The sequence below is a fragment of the Pongo abelii genome, chromosome 13 (genome assembly GCF_028885655.2).
Source record: "Pongo abelii isolate AG06213 chromosome 13, NHGRI_mPonAbe1-v2.0_pri, whole genome shotgun sequence".
Taxonomy (NCBI): Eukaryota; Metazoa; Chordata; class Mammalia; order Primates; family Hominidae; genus Pongo; species Pongo abelii.
This window is the reverse complement of record NC_071998.2, coordinates 53,048,903-53,062,298: the sequence shown is the minus strand read 5'-3', so window position 1 is coordinate 53,062,298 and position 13,396 is coordinate 53,048,903. Positions and strand designations below refer to the sequence as shown.

At 38.8% G+C, this 13,396-nt stretch overlaps 1 protein-coding gene across 3 annotated transcripts in view; it reads right to left on the bottom strand.

Moving 5' to 3' along the window:
• The window catches only part of PLGRKT (plasminogen receptor with a C-terminal lysine), a 278,175-nt gene that overhangs the window by 115,260 nt on the left and 149,519 nt on the right, over positions 1 to 13,396 (bottom strand). The gene's annotated exons all lie outside the window — the stretch shown is intronic.

Below are 13,396 nucleotides of genomic sequence, written 5' to 3'. Positions count from 1 at the left end.
AGAATTTATTTTAAAAAAGAATGTATTGAAAATTTTCATTCTCTCTCATTCAGCAGCTTCCTTTAGGACCATACCAAGAAGAGTCAAAATCCTGTCATCTACATTGATGATCTAAGGGAGAGTGGGTGGGAGAGAAGGAGTGGAACTCAACAGAACTATATGGAAAAAAAGGGACTTACCTCTAAGAAAGTACTTTTCCCAGATCTGTAAATGGGTATGCAATCCAGTGCATAGGAAGCTAGATGTATTGCAATCTTCAAGTTTTGAAAATAAAGTGAGGAACCTAGAACTAAGCCAAGTTGAGGATTAAGGGCTAGCAATGGTTAGGACCATAGATCTGTGGTTTTAAACAAGCATGACAAAACTTATCATTCAATTAAGTATAGACCTTTTAATGTGTCATCCAGTGAGATTTTAGTCATGAAATTCCATTTTAAAAGTCTTTATCACTTGTTTGAATCAGATACTCTTAAAGGATTATAATGGCTGTTTCTAAGAATATGTGTTTGACTCTAGATGCTTTTGTTTGTTTGTTTTTGAGCCAGAGTTTTGCTCTTGTCACCCAGGCTGGAGTGCAATGGCACTATCTCAGCTCACTGTAACCTCTGCCTCCAGGTTCAACTGATTCTCCTGCCTCAGCCCCTCGAGTAGCTGGGATTACAGGCACCTGCCACCACTCCTGGCTAATTTTTGTACTTTTAGTAGAGACAGGGTTTCACAATGTTGGCCAGGCTGATCTCGAACTCCTGACCTCAGGTGATCCACCCATCTCGGCCTCCCAAAGTGCTGGGATTACAGGCGTGAGCCACGGTGCCTGGCCTCTAGATGTTTTCAGTAGTAATGATGATGCACTATTTATGCTAGCCATTGGGCAGTCAAAGCAATAAAAATGGGTGCTAGACATCAAGATATCTGGCCTTCCTAATCAGGAAAGGATATGGAGAACTAGTCTTCCTGGCTTGCCTTGGTGGTATGGAAATTTTGTGACATTTGAGGGGTCTGTATTATAGAAAAGTTAATATGAAAATGGTTCATAAGCTTTCATCAAACTTTTGTTCTAGTCCCTTTTACAAGTGTGTGCCTGTCTGCCACAAGTAGGCCTAATACATTTTTTAAGTTTTATTTTTAATTGACATATAATTGACTTTTTTTATTATTATACTTTAAGTTATAGGGTACATGTGCACAAAATGTAGGTTTGTTACATATGTATACATGTGCCATGTTGGTGTGCTGCACCCATTAACTCATCATTTACATTAGGTATATCTCCTAATGCTATCCCTTCCTCCTCCCCCTATGCCACGACACGCCCCGGTGCGTGATGTTCCCCATTCTGTGTCCAAGTGTTCTCATTGTTCAATTCCCACCTATGAGTGAGAACATGCAGTGTTTGGTTTTTTATCCTTGCGATAGTTTGCTGAGAATGGTTTCCAGCTTGATCCATGTCCCTACAAAGGACATGAACTCATCCTTTTTTATGGCTGCATAGTATTCCATGGTGTATATGTGCCACATTTTCTTAGTCCAGTCTATCATTCATGGACATTTGGGTTGGTTCCAAGTCTTTGTTATTGTGAATAGTGCTGCAGTAAACATACATGTGCATGTGTCTTTATAGTAGCAAGATTTATAATCCTTTGGGTATATTATACACAGTAATGGGATGGCTGGGTCAAATGGTATTTCTAGTTCTAGATCCTTGAGGAATCACCACACTGTCTTCCACAATGGTTGAACTAGTTTACAGTCCCACCAACAGTGTAAAAGTGTTCCTATTTCTCCACATCCTCTCCAGCACCTGTTGTTTCCTGACCTTTTAATGATCGCCATTCTAACTGGTGTGAGATGGTATCTCATTGTGGTTTTGATTTGCATTTCTCTCATGGCCAGTGATGGTGAGCATTTTTTCATGTGTCTGTTGGCTGCATAAATGTCTTCTTTTAAGAAGTGTCTGTTCATATCCTTCACCCACTTTTGATGGAGTTGTTTGATTTTTTTCTTGTAAATTTGTTTGAGTTCTCTGTAGATTCTTGATATTAGCCCTTTGTCAGATGGGTAGATTGCAAAAATTTTCTCCCATTCTGTAGGTTGCCTGTTCACTCTGATGGTAGTTTCTTTTACTGTGCAGAAGCTCTTTAGTTTAATTAGATCCCATTTGTCAATTTTGGCTTTTGTTGCCATTGCTTTTGGTGTTTTAGTCATGAAGTCCTTGCCCATGCCTATGGCCTGAAAGGTATTGCTTAGGTTTTCTTCTAGGGTTTTTATGGTTTTACGTCTAACATTTAAGTCTTTAATCCATCTTGAATTAATTTTTGTATAAGGTGTAAGGAAGGGATCCAGTTTCAGCTTTCCACATATGGCTAGCCAGTTTTCCCAGCACCATTTATTAAATAGGGAATCCTTTCCCCATTTCTTGTTTTTGTCAGGTTTGTCAAAGATCAGATGGTTGTAGATGTGTGGTATTATTTCTGAGGCCTCTGTTCTGTTCCATTGGTCTAGATACCTGTTTTGGTACCAGTACCATGCTGTTTTGGTTACTGTAGCCTTATAATATAGTTTGAAGTCAGGTAGCGTGATGCCTCCAGCTTTTTTCTTTTGGCTTAGGATTGTCTTGGCAATGCAGGCTCTTTTTTGGTTCCATATGAACTTTAAAGTAGTTTTTTCCAATTCTGTGAAGAAAGTCATTGGTAACTTGATGGGGATGGCATTGAATCTATAAATTACCTTGGGCAGTAGGGCCATTTCATGATATTGATTCTTCCTATCCATGAGCATGGAATGTTCTTCCATTTGTTTGTATCCTCTTTTATTTCGTTGAGCAGTGGTTTGTAGTTCTCCTTGAAGAGGTCCTTCACATCCCTTATAAGTTGGATTCCTAGGTATTTTATTCTCTTTGAAGCAGTTGTGAATGGGAGTTCACTCATAATTTGGCTCTCTGTTTGTCTGTTGTTGGTGTATAGGAATGCTTGTGATTTTTGCACATTGATTTTGTATCCTGAGACTTTGCTGAAGTTGCTTATCAGCCTTAGGAGATTTTGGACTGAGACGATGGGGATTTCTAAATATACAATCATGTCATCTGCAAACAGGGACAATTTGACTTCCTCTTTTCCTAATTGAATACCCTTTATTTCTTTCTCTTGTCTGATTGCCCTGGCCAGAACTTCCAACACTGTGTTGAATAGGAGTGGTGAGAGAGGGCATCCCTGTCTTGTGCCAGTTTTCAAAGGGAATGCTTCCAGTTTTTGCCCATTCAGTATGATATTGGCTGTGGGTTTGTCATAACTAGCTCTTATTATTTTGAGATACGTCCCATCAATACCTAGTTTATTGAGAGTTTTTAGCATGAAGGGCTGTTGAATTTTGTTGAAGGCCTTTTCTGCATTTATTGAGATAAACATGTAGTTTTTATCTTTGGTTTTGTTTATATGATGGATTACGTTTATTGATTTTCATATGTTGAAGCAGCCTTGCATCCCAGGGATGAAGCCCACTTAATCATGGTGGATAAGCTTTTTGATGTGCTGCTGCATTCAGTTTGCCAGTATTTTACTGAGGATTTTTGCATCAATTTTCATCAAGGATACTGGCCTAAAATTCTCTTTTTTTGTTGTGTCTCTGCCAGGCATTGGTATCCAGATGATGCTGGCCTCATAAAATGAGTTAGGGAGGATTCCCTCTTTTTCTATTGATTGGAATAGTTTCAGAAGGAATGGTACCAGCTTCTCTTTGTACCTCTGGTAGAAGTCAGCTGTGAATCTGTCTTGTCCTGGACTTTTTTTGGTTGGTAGGCTATTAATTATTGCCTCAATTTCAGAGTGTGTTATTGGTCTATTCAGAGATTCAACTTCTTCCTGGTTTAGTCTTGGGAGGGTGTATGTGTCCAGGAATTTATCCATTTCTTCTAGATTTTCTAGTTTATTTGCGTAGAGGTATTTATATTATTCTGTGATGGTAGTTTGTATTTCTGTGGGATTGGTGGTGATATCCCCTTTATCATTTTTTATTGCATCCATTTGATTTTTCTCTCTTTTATTCTTTATTAGTCTTGCTAGCAGTCTATCAATTTTGTTGATCTTTTCAAAAAACCAGCTCCTGGATTCATTGATTTTTTGAAGGGTTTTTTGTGTCTCTATTTCCTTCAGTTTTGCTCTGATCTTAGTTATTTCTTGCCTTCTGCTAGCTTTTGAATGTGTTTGCTCTTGCTTCTCTAGTTCTTTGAATTGTGATGTTAGGGTGTCAAGTTTAGATCTTTCCTGCTTTCTCTTGTGGGCATTTAGTGCTATAAATTTCCCCCTCCACACTGCTTTAAATGTGTCCCAGAGATTCTGGTATGTTGTGTCTTTGTTCTCATTGGTTTCAAGGAACTTCTTTATTTCTGCCTTCATTTCATTAGGTAACCAGTAGTCTTTCAGGAGCAGGTTGTTCAGTTTCCATGTAGTTGAGAGGTTTTGAGTGAATTTCTTAATCCTGAGTTCTAGTTTGATTGCGCTGTGGTCTGAGAGACAGTTTGTTATAATTTCTGTTCTTTTACATTTGCTAAGGAGTGCTTTACTTCCAACTATGTGGTCAATTTTGGAATAAGTGTGATGTGGTGCTGAGAAGAATGTATATTCTGTTGATTTGGGGGGAGAGTTCTGTAGATGTCTATTATGTCCACTTGGTGCAGAGCTGAGTTCAATTCCTGGATATTCTTGTTAACTTTCTGTCTCATTGATCTAATGTTGACAGTGGGGTGTTAAAGTCTCCCATTATTATTGTGTGGGAGTCTAAGTCTCTTTCTACGTCTCTAAGGACTTGCTTTATGAATCTGGGTGCTCCTGTACTGGGTGCATATATATTTAGGATAGTTAGCTCTTCTTGTTGAATTGATCCCTTTACCATTACATAATGGCCTTCTTTGTCTCTTTTGATCTTTGTTGGTTTAAAGTCTGTTTTATGAGAGACTAGGATTGCAACCCCTGCTTTTCTTTGTTTTCCATTTGCTTGGTAGATCTTCCTCCATCCCTTTATTTTGAGCCTATGTGTGTCTCTGCACGTGAGATGGGTCTCTTGAATACAGCACACTGATGGGCCTTGACTCTCTATCCAATTTGCCAGTCTGTGTCTTTTAATTGGAGCATTTAGCCCATTTACATTTAAGGTTTATATTGTTATGTGTGAATTTGATCCTGTCATTATGATGTTATCTGGTTATTTTGCACATTAGTTGATGCAGTTTCTTCCTAGCCTCGATGGTCTTTACAATTTGGCATGTTTTTGCAGTGGCTGGTACCAGTTGTTCCTTTCCATGTTTAGTGCTTCCTTCAGGAGCTCTTGTAAGGCAGGCCAGGTGATGACAAAATCTCTCAGCATTTGCTTGTCTATAAAGGATTTTATTTCTCTTTCACTTATGAAGCTTAGTGTGGCTGGATATGAAATTCTGGGTTGAAAATTCTTTTCTTTAAGAATGTTGAATATTGGCCCCCACTCTCTTCTGGCTTGTAGAGTTTCTGCTGAGAGATCCGCTGTTTGTCTGATGGGCTTCCCTTTGTGGGTAACTCGACCTTTCTCTCTGGCTGCCCTTGACATTTTTTCCTTCATTTCAACTTTGGTGAATTTGAAAATTATGTGTCTTGGAGTTGCTCTTCTCGAGGAGTCTTTGTGGTGTTCTCTGTATTTCCTGAATTTGAATGTTGGCCTGCCTTGCTAGGTTGGGGAAGTTCTCCTGGATAATATCCTGAAGAGTGTTTTCCAACTTGGTTCCATTCTCCCCTTCACTTTCAGGTACACCAGTCAAACGTAGATTTGGTCTTTTCACATAGTCTCATATTTCTGGGAGGTTTTGTTCATTTCATTTTACTCTTTTTTCTCTAAACTTCTCTTCTCACTTCATTTCATTCATTTGATCTTCAATCAGTGATACCCTTTATTCCACTTGATCGAATTGGCTATTGAAGCTTGTGCATGTGTCATGTAGTTCTCATGCCATGGTTTCAGCTCCATCCGGTCATTTAAGGTCTTCTCTATGCTGTTTATTATAGTTAGCCATTTGTCTAATCTTTTTTCAAGGTTTTTAGCTTGTTTGCGATAGGTTCAAACATCCTCCTTTAGCTCAGAGAGGTTTGTTATTACCGATCGTCTGAAGCCTTCTTCTCTCAACTCGTCAAAGTCATTCTCTGTCCAGCTTTGTTCCATTTCTGGTGAGGAGCTGCGTTCCTTTGGAGAAGAAAAGGTGCTCTGATTTTTAGAATTTTCAGTTTTTCTGCTCTGGTTTCTCCCCATCTTTGTGGTTTTATCTACCTTTGGTCTTTGATGATGGTGATGTACAGATGGGGTTTTGGTGTGGATGTCTTTTCTGTTTGTTAGTTTTCCTTCTGACAGTGAGGACCCTCAGCTGCAGGTCTGTTGGAGTTTGCTGGAGGTCCACTCCAGACCCTATTTGCCTGTGTATCACCAGTGGAGGCTTCAGAACAGCAAATATTGCAGAACAGCAGATGCTGCTGCCTGATCCTTCCTCTGGAAGCTTTGTCTCAGATGGGCACCCGGCTGTATGAGGTGTCAGTCGGCCCCTACTGGGAGATGCCTCCCAGTTAGGCTACTCAGGGGTCAGGAACCCACTTGAGGAGGCAGTCTGTCCGTTCTCAGATCTCAAACTCCGTGCTGGGAGAACCACTACTCTCTTCAAAGCTGTCAGTCAGACAGAGAAGTTTAAGTCTGCAGAAGTTTCTGCTGCCTTTTGTTCAGCTATGCCCTGCCCCCAGAAGTGGAGTCTAAAGAGGCAGGCAGGCCTCGTTGAGCTGCGGTGGGCTCCACGCAGTTCGAGCTTCCATGCTGCTTTGTTTACCTACTCAAGCCTCAGCAGTGGCGGATGCCCCTCCCCCAGCCTCGCTGCCACCTTGCAGTTCGATCTCAGACTGCTGTGCTAGCAGTGAGCGAGGCTCCATGGGCGTGGCACCCTCCAAGCTAGGCGTGGGATATAATCTCCTGGTGTGCCGTTTGCTAAAAACCATTGGAAAAGTGCAGTATTAGGGCGGGAGTGTCCCGGTTTTCCAGGTACTGTCTGTAATGGCTTCCCTTGGCTAGGAAAGGGAATTCCCCGACCCCTTGCACTTTCTGGGTGAGGCAATGCCCCGCCATGCTTCGGCGCACCCTCCATGGGCTGCACCCACTGTCTGTCAAGCCCCAGTGAAATGAACCCAGTACCTCAGTTGGAAATGCAGAAATCACCCATCTTCTGCGTCGCTCACACTGGGAGCTATAGACTGGAGCTGTTCCTATTTGGCCATCTTGGAATCTCCCTACCCATTTTCCATAATTGACATATTTATAGGGTACAGTGTAATGTTTTGATAGAAGTATACATTGTGTAATTATCAAATCAGGGTAATTAGCATATTCATCTCCTCAAACATTTATCATTTATTTGTGATAAGAACATTCAAAATATCCTCTCCTAGTTATTTTGAGTTATACGGTATAATACTGTTAACCACAGTCACCCTATGTATTAGTCCATTTTCACACTGTTATAAAGATACTACCTGAGACTAGGTAATTTATAAAGGAAAGAAGTTTAATTGACTCAAAGTTCTGCATGGTTGGGGAGGCCTCAGGAAACTCACAATCATGGTGGAAGGGGAAGCAGTCACCTTCTTCACAAGGCAGTAGGAGGAGAGAGAGCAAAGAGGGAAGAGCCCTTTATGAAACTATCAGATCTTATGAGAATTAACTCACTATCACGAGAACAGGATGGGGGAAACCACCCCCATGATACAATCACCTCCCTCCCTCAACACGTGGGGATTACAGGTTTCTCCCATGACATGTGGGGATCACAATTCAAGATGAGATTTGTGTGAGGACAGAGCCAAACTGTATCACCCTACTATGCAATAGAACACCAGAACTTATTCCTTCTATCTAACTATAAGTTTGTACCTGTTGATCGATCTCTACTAATCTCCCCTCCTCATGCCCCCAACCCTCTCCAGCCTCTGGTAACCACTACTCTACTTTCTACTTCTGTAATATCAACCTTTTAACATTCCACATATGAGTGAGATCATTTAGTATTTGTGTTTCTTTGCCTGGCTATTTCACTTAACATAATTATCCTCTAGTTTTATCCATGTTGCCACAAATGACAGGATTTCATTTGTTATGGCTGAATACTATTCTATTTTGTGTGTGTGTGTGTGTGTGTGTGTGTGTGTGTGTGTACACCACATTTTTTCTTTCTTTTTTTTTTTTTTTAAAGAGATGGAGTCTTGCTATGTTGCCTAGGCTGGCCTTGAACTCCTATCGTCCCACCCACAGCCTCCAGAGTAGCTGGGAATATAGGCACATGCCACTGCACCTGGCTTATATACCACCTTTTCGTTATCCATTCATCTGTTGATGGACACTTAAGTTGATTCCATAGCTTGACTATTGTGAATAGTGCTGCAATAAACCTGGCAGTGTAGCTGTCTATTTATGTCTTTATTTATTTAACTATTTTATTTATTTATTCTTTATTTAACTATTTTAAAGCTGAGAAATTCAAAATTAACTTTCGTTCTATTGATATATTTGGCCAAATTTGTTAAGACAGATACACCCCGTTTTTAGAATTTTTAATATCCCAGGTTTCTAAAGTTTCAAGAAAATTGATATAATAAACCAACTTATTCCTATTATAAACATTTCTGAAATTATTTCCATTTTAAAAGAAGTTAATGTTTGACCAATGAAGCAATTGTCAATGATGGGGTTTTATTATGAGTTTAATCATGATATTTACCATTTATTGAGCATGTACCTTATGCAAGGTCTTCATGTGTCAATCATCTATTCTTTCTGCAAATACAAGACTTAGAACGCTTGGAGTAAGTTATGAATGCTAACATATATGAGATCAAATAGTCTCTTTCTAGGGCACTGAAGGTCTTTGGGGACTTAAAAACTCGATTACAATGATTCAGGCATATAGGAGAAAATTGCAACACACACACACACACACATACACACACAAAAAAAAAAAAAAAAAGAAAAGAAAAGAACTATTTGTACATGCCAGGAAACACTGCTCTAAGAGTTGCTTTATTCTAGGTGACTATGTAAGAAAAAAATATATAACTATAGAGAAGTTAAAAAATGTACATATATTTGGGAAGAATAGGAAACTTCACTGAAGGCCTGGAGTCAGTCAAACCCAAATTCCAATCTTCTTAGATGTAAGTTAACTTCATTGAACCTGTTTACTTTAAAAATTCTTGTTTTGATTAAAAATTTCAATTACTATTAAAATTATATTTTTAATTAAAAATATTTTAAAAATTAAAGTGTATAGTTTTTCTATTTATCTTAAATATTCAAATAATTGTGAATTAAAGTTGTGCCAGCTTGAAGATCTAAATTGATAGGCTTAATAATTTTGGAACTTTTCTTAATGTCAAAGTTAACTAGAACTTCTTTTCTTTTTCAAATAACACATTTAAAATTCTGGCATCAGTTCCTTTTTGAGTCATCTAGGTCTCTCACATCAGTAAATATTGAGCTACTATAAAGCTGAAGTTACTTATGTAGTAACATAACTTACTTAGGGGAGATTTGTAAATGTTTATTTTGGATAAACTATGTCTTATTTTTGTTTTGCTTTTGAGAAAGATACTTCTCGTTCTTTGCTAATTTCAAACAAACAGCTTTCTGGTAGAAAGCAATTATTTCTATAACTCAAGTTAAATAATTCTGTCTATTCTTTAGTCAAATTGAAAATAAGACATAACAAAACAATGACCCCCTTGCCTTGGTTTCTAACTTTTCAGAGGTGAACACAACCATAAATGGTAACTAACTTACAGTAGTGCTTACTGTATCCACTAAGCATTATGTAGAATACAGAGGTGACCCAGACATGCACCCTGCCCTTAAAAAACTCAAAGATTGAAACATATTATCATGATTTACAGGCATATCTCCTCCTCCTCCAAAAACAAAACAATACAAAAGACACAAATAACCATGTTTGTCAGAAATACAGACACCAAGTGTTAAAATATCAGAAAATAGGGCAGCTTGAACTCAACCTTTGCACTCTCTAGCACTTGAATTATATTTTATCAAACCTTTGTTAAGTTAGTTCATGTATTTTGGTGCCTCAGTGGTTCTAATCCAAGTATGGTATTTTTGTAGATCCATCTGTCCCAGTGCTGTATAATAGCACTAGAACACGTGGAAGAGATTTAACAAATAGTATTAGCTATGATATGTATATATTAGTATATATTACATGTCAGGAAGTGTTCTTTACATGTACTAATTCATTTAGCCTTCCCAATAACCCTATGAGGAAAGTTATTATCATCTTCTCTTGACAGATAAAGAAACGAAGACACAGAAAGTTTAGGTAACTTGGCTGAAGTCATGCTACTAATAAGTTATGGCCCCAGGATGTGAGCACAGTTTGACTTCACAGTTTGCTCTTATACCGTACACTATGCTACCCCTAAATAATTATTCGAGTCATGTTAATGAGGAGATTTTAAAAACTTGACAGTATTGGAAGAGTATATATAGTAAGCTGATACTTCCCTGGGTTGGACAACTCCAGAAGCAGTCTGATGTTTGTTTGCCTGTATATTTTTGTTTTTCTAGGCAATGGGGGCTAATCTCACTAGTATTTCTGTAGACAGTCTAGTATATGTCTTTCGGTGAATCTCTGAACTTGTTTTCCATTTGGTATATATCTGATGGTACAATTGCTGAATTCTTGGTATATACATAAGAATAGAATTTCTAGGTCATGGTATACGATTGCTGGAAACTGTACCAGTTTGCATTCCCACCAGCAGGGCATAGGATTTCCAGCTGCCTTGCGTTTTTCCCAATATTTTCTGCCTCTTTCATTTTAGGTGACTATGCAGAGACATCACATTTTGGTTTTAATTTGCATGACTCTGATGACTAATGGAGTTGAATTCATTTTCATATATTTATTGGCCATTTGTCAATAAAGTTTTATGAGGTGTCAAGTGGTTTGCCCATTTTTTAAATTAGGTTTTCTGCCTTTTTGATTGTGTAGGAATTCTTACCGTATTCTAGATACAAGCCCTTCATCAGAGACATAAACTGAAAATCTCTTCTCCCATTCTGTAGGATGTCTGTTCTCTCTTAATGGAGTCTTTTGAGGAAGTGAAGTTCTTACTTTACAAAGTTCAATTTACCATTTTTTTTCCTCATGGCTAGCACTTTTTTGTGTCCTGTGTAAGCAAACTTTGCCTACTCCAAGGTCATAAAGATTTCTTCCATGTTTTCTTCTAAATCTCTATCATTTTATTTTTCACATTTAGATCTGTAATCCTTCTGGAATTATTTTTTTGCATATGGTGTGAGATAGGAGTTAAAATACATTTTCATGTGGACATCCAATTGTCCCTACACCATTTACTGAAAATACCATCCTTTCCCCCACTATACTGCAGTGTCAACTTTCTCATACGCTAGTTGACTATATCTATACCTATGTCTCTCTCTATGTCTATCTACCTACCTGTCTATATCTGTTTATGGAGTCTGTTCTATTACATTGATCAGCTCATTTGTTTTTTTTTTTTTGTCTAGAAAATTTTGCTAAAGCAGTATTAATGAGTTTGAATCTTGCCTCTTGGGGCTGTTACAACACTTCAGGTTGTGATTCCTCACCTGCAGCCCTAGCCATGTCATGGCAACCACCAAGGCATCCATCCTGTGGTTATCTATGCAATGCATAATAAAGACAACCTCAGCTGGCCTCGGCGGCTCATGCCTGTAATCCCAGCACTATGGGAGGCCAAGGCAGGCAGATCACTTGAGCCCAGGAGTTCGAGACTAGCCTGAGTAACATGGCAAAACCCCATCTCTACAAAAAATAAAAAAATTAGCTGAGCATGGTGGTATGCGCCTGTAATCCCAGCCACTCAGGAAGCAGAGGTAGGAGGATTTCTTGAGCCTGGGCTATTGAGGCTGCAGTGAGCCGAGATTGCACCACTGCACTCCAGCCTCGATGACAGAGTGAGACTCTGTCGGGGGGAAAAAAAAAAAAAGATAACCTCTATCTCCCACTGCTTTCCCTTCTCACCATCACCCCAAGTTTCTGTCATTTCTTTGAATTTGTTATTCGACTTTCCACAAGTATAAAAGTACACTTGTATCATTTATTTTAGGTATTGGATATCTTCCCTTCCTTGTGTATTATTTTAAAAGCAGCTGAATAAAGAATTTACCTTGTTTGTTGTTGTTGTTGTTGTTTTGTTTTTTTGTTTTTTGAGACGGAGTCTTGCTCCATTGCCCAGGCTGGAGTGCAGTGACATGATCTCAGCTCACTGCAACCTCTGCCTCACAGGTTCAAGCAATTCTCCTGCCTCAGCCTCCTGAGTAGCTGGGACTACAGGTGCATGCCACCACACTCAGCTAATTTTTTTTTTTGTATTTTTAGTAGAAACAGGGTTTAATGTAGCCTTCAAATAATTTTTTTAACTATAAATTCAGTGGCTTTTGATTTTTCAAAAAGAGTCTCCACTCTTACCTAAAACTACAATGGGTATTTGAATTCTAGAAGGAAGTGATTTTATTCCAAACTGATAATCACTATGAAACATTATGTCTTTTCTACTGGAAACAGAAATACAGTGTATATAGATGTTCGTTAGACATCTCTAATAAAAAAATGAGTATTGAATATAACCAAGCCTTCCTAGAATGTTCGCCCACAGCCACAGTGTTATAGCAGTTCATATTCTCTCTCTCATGGTCACATGTTAGAAGTAGAGTCATGTAGCAGTATGCAAAGCAAATCCCCTGTTGGGATGCCTGTTGGCTTCAGATTAGCTCACTTACTGGGCAAAACAGAGACTATAGGCAATGCCCAACATTTCCTCACTTCTGATAAGGGCTTATCAAATTCCCAGTCACAAGAGCTAAAACCTTAGAACAATCTTTTACTCCTCCCTCTTCCCCATGGCACAACTTTAACATTGACTGAATCTTCTTTTATAGAATCGTTTGTTGTTCCGGTTCCTTTTTTGTGAATTTATTGTTACTATTCTCTCTCAAACTTCATATAGGATGTTGATGGTGACTTAAGCAATAAGAAAGATTATCACATAAAACAAAACAAAACAAACAACAACAGCAACAACAACTATATATATATATATATATACACACACACACACACAGGGAGGATGGCCCTGTCCCTGCTTCTCTGCGATCCTTTTTGTTCTACCCTACTGGTGGATCTATACCCAAGCTGGCAGCAAGATAGCTTGGCAGTTCCAGGTTACACCTAGCAGACCACATCTCATGTCTCACTGGCCAGAGTCAGGTCACATACCCATCTTTAAGACAGTTGTTGGCAAGGATTTACCCTGGAGCCAGGGATGAAACCATCTTC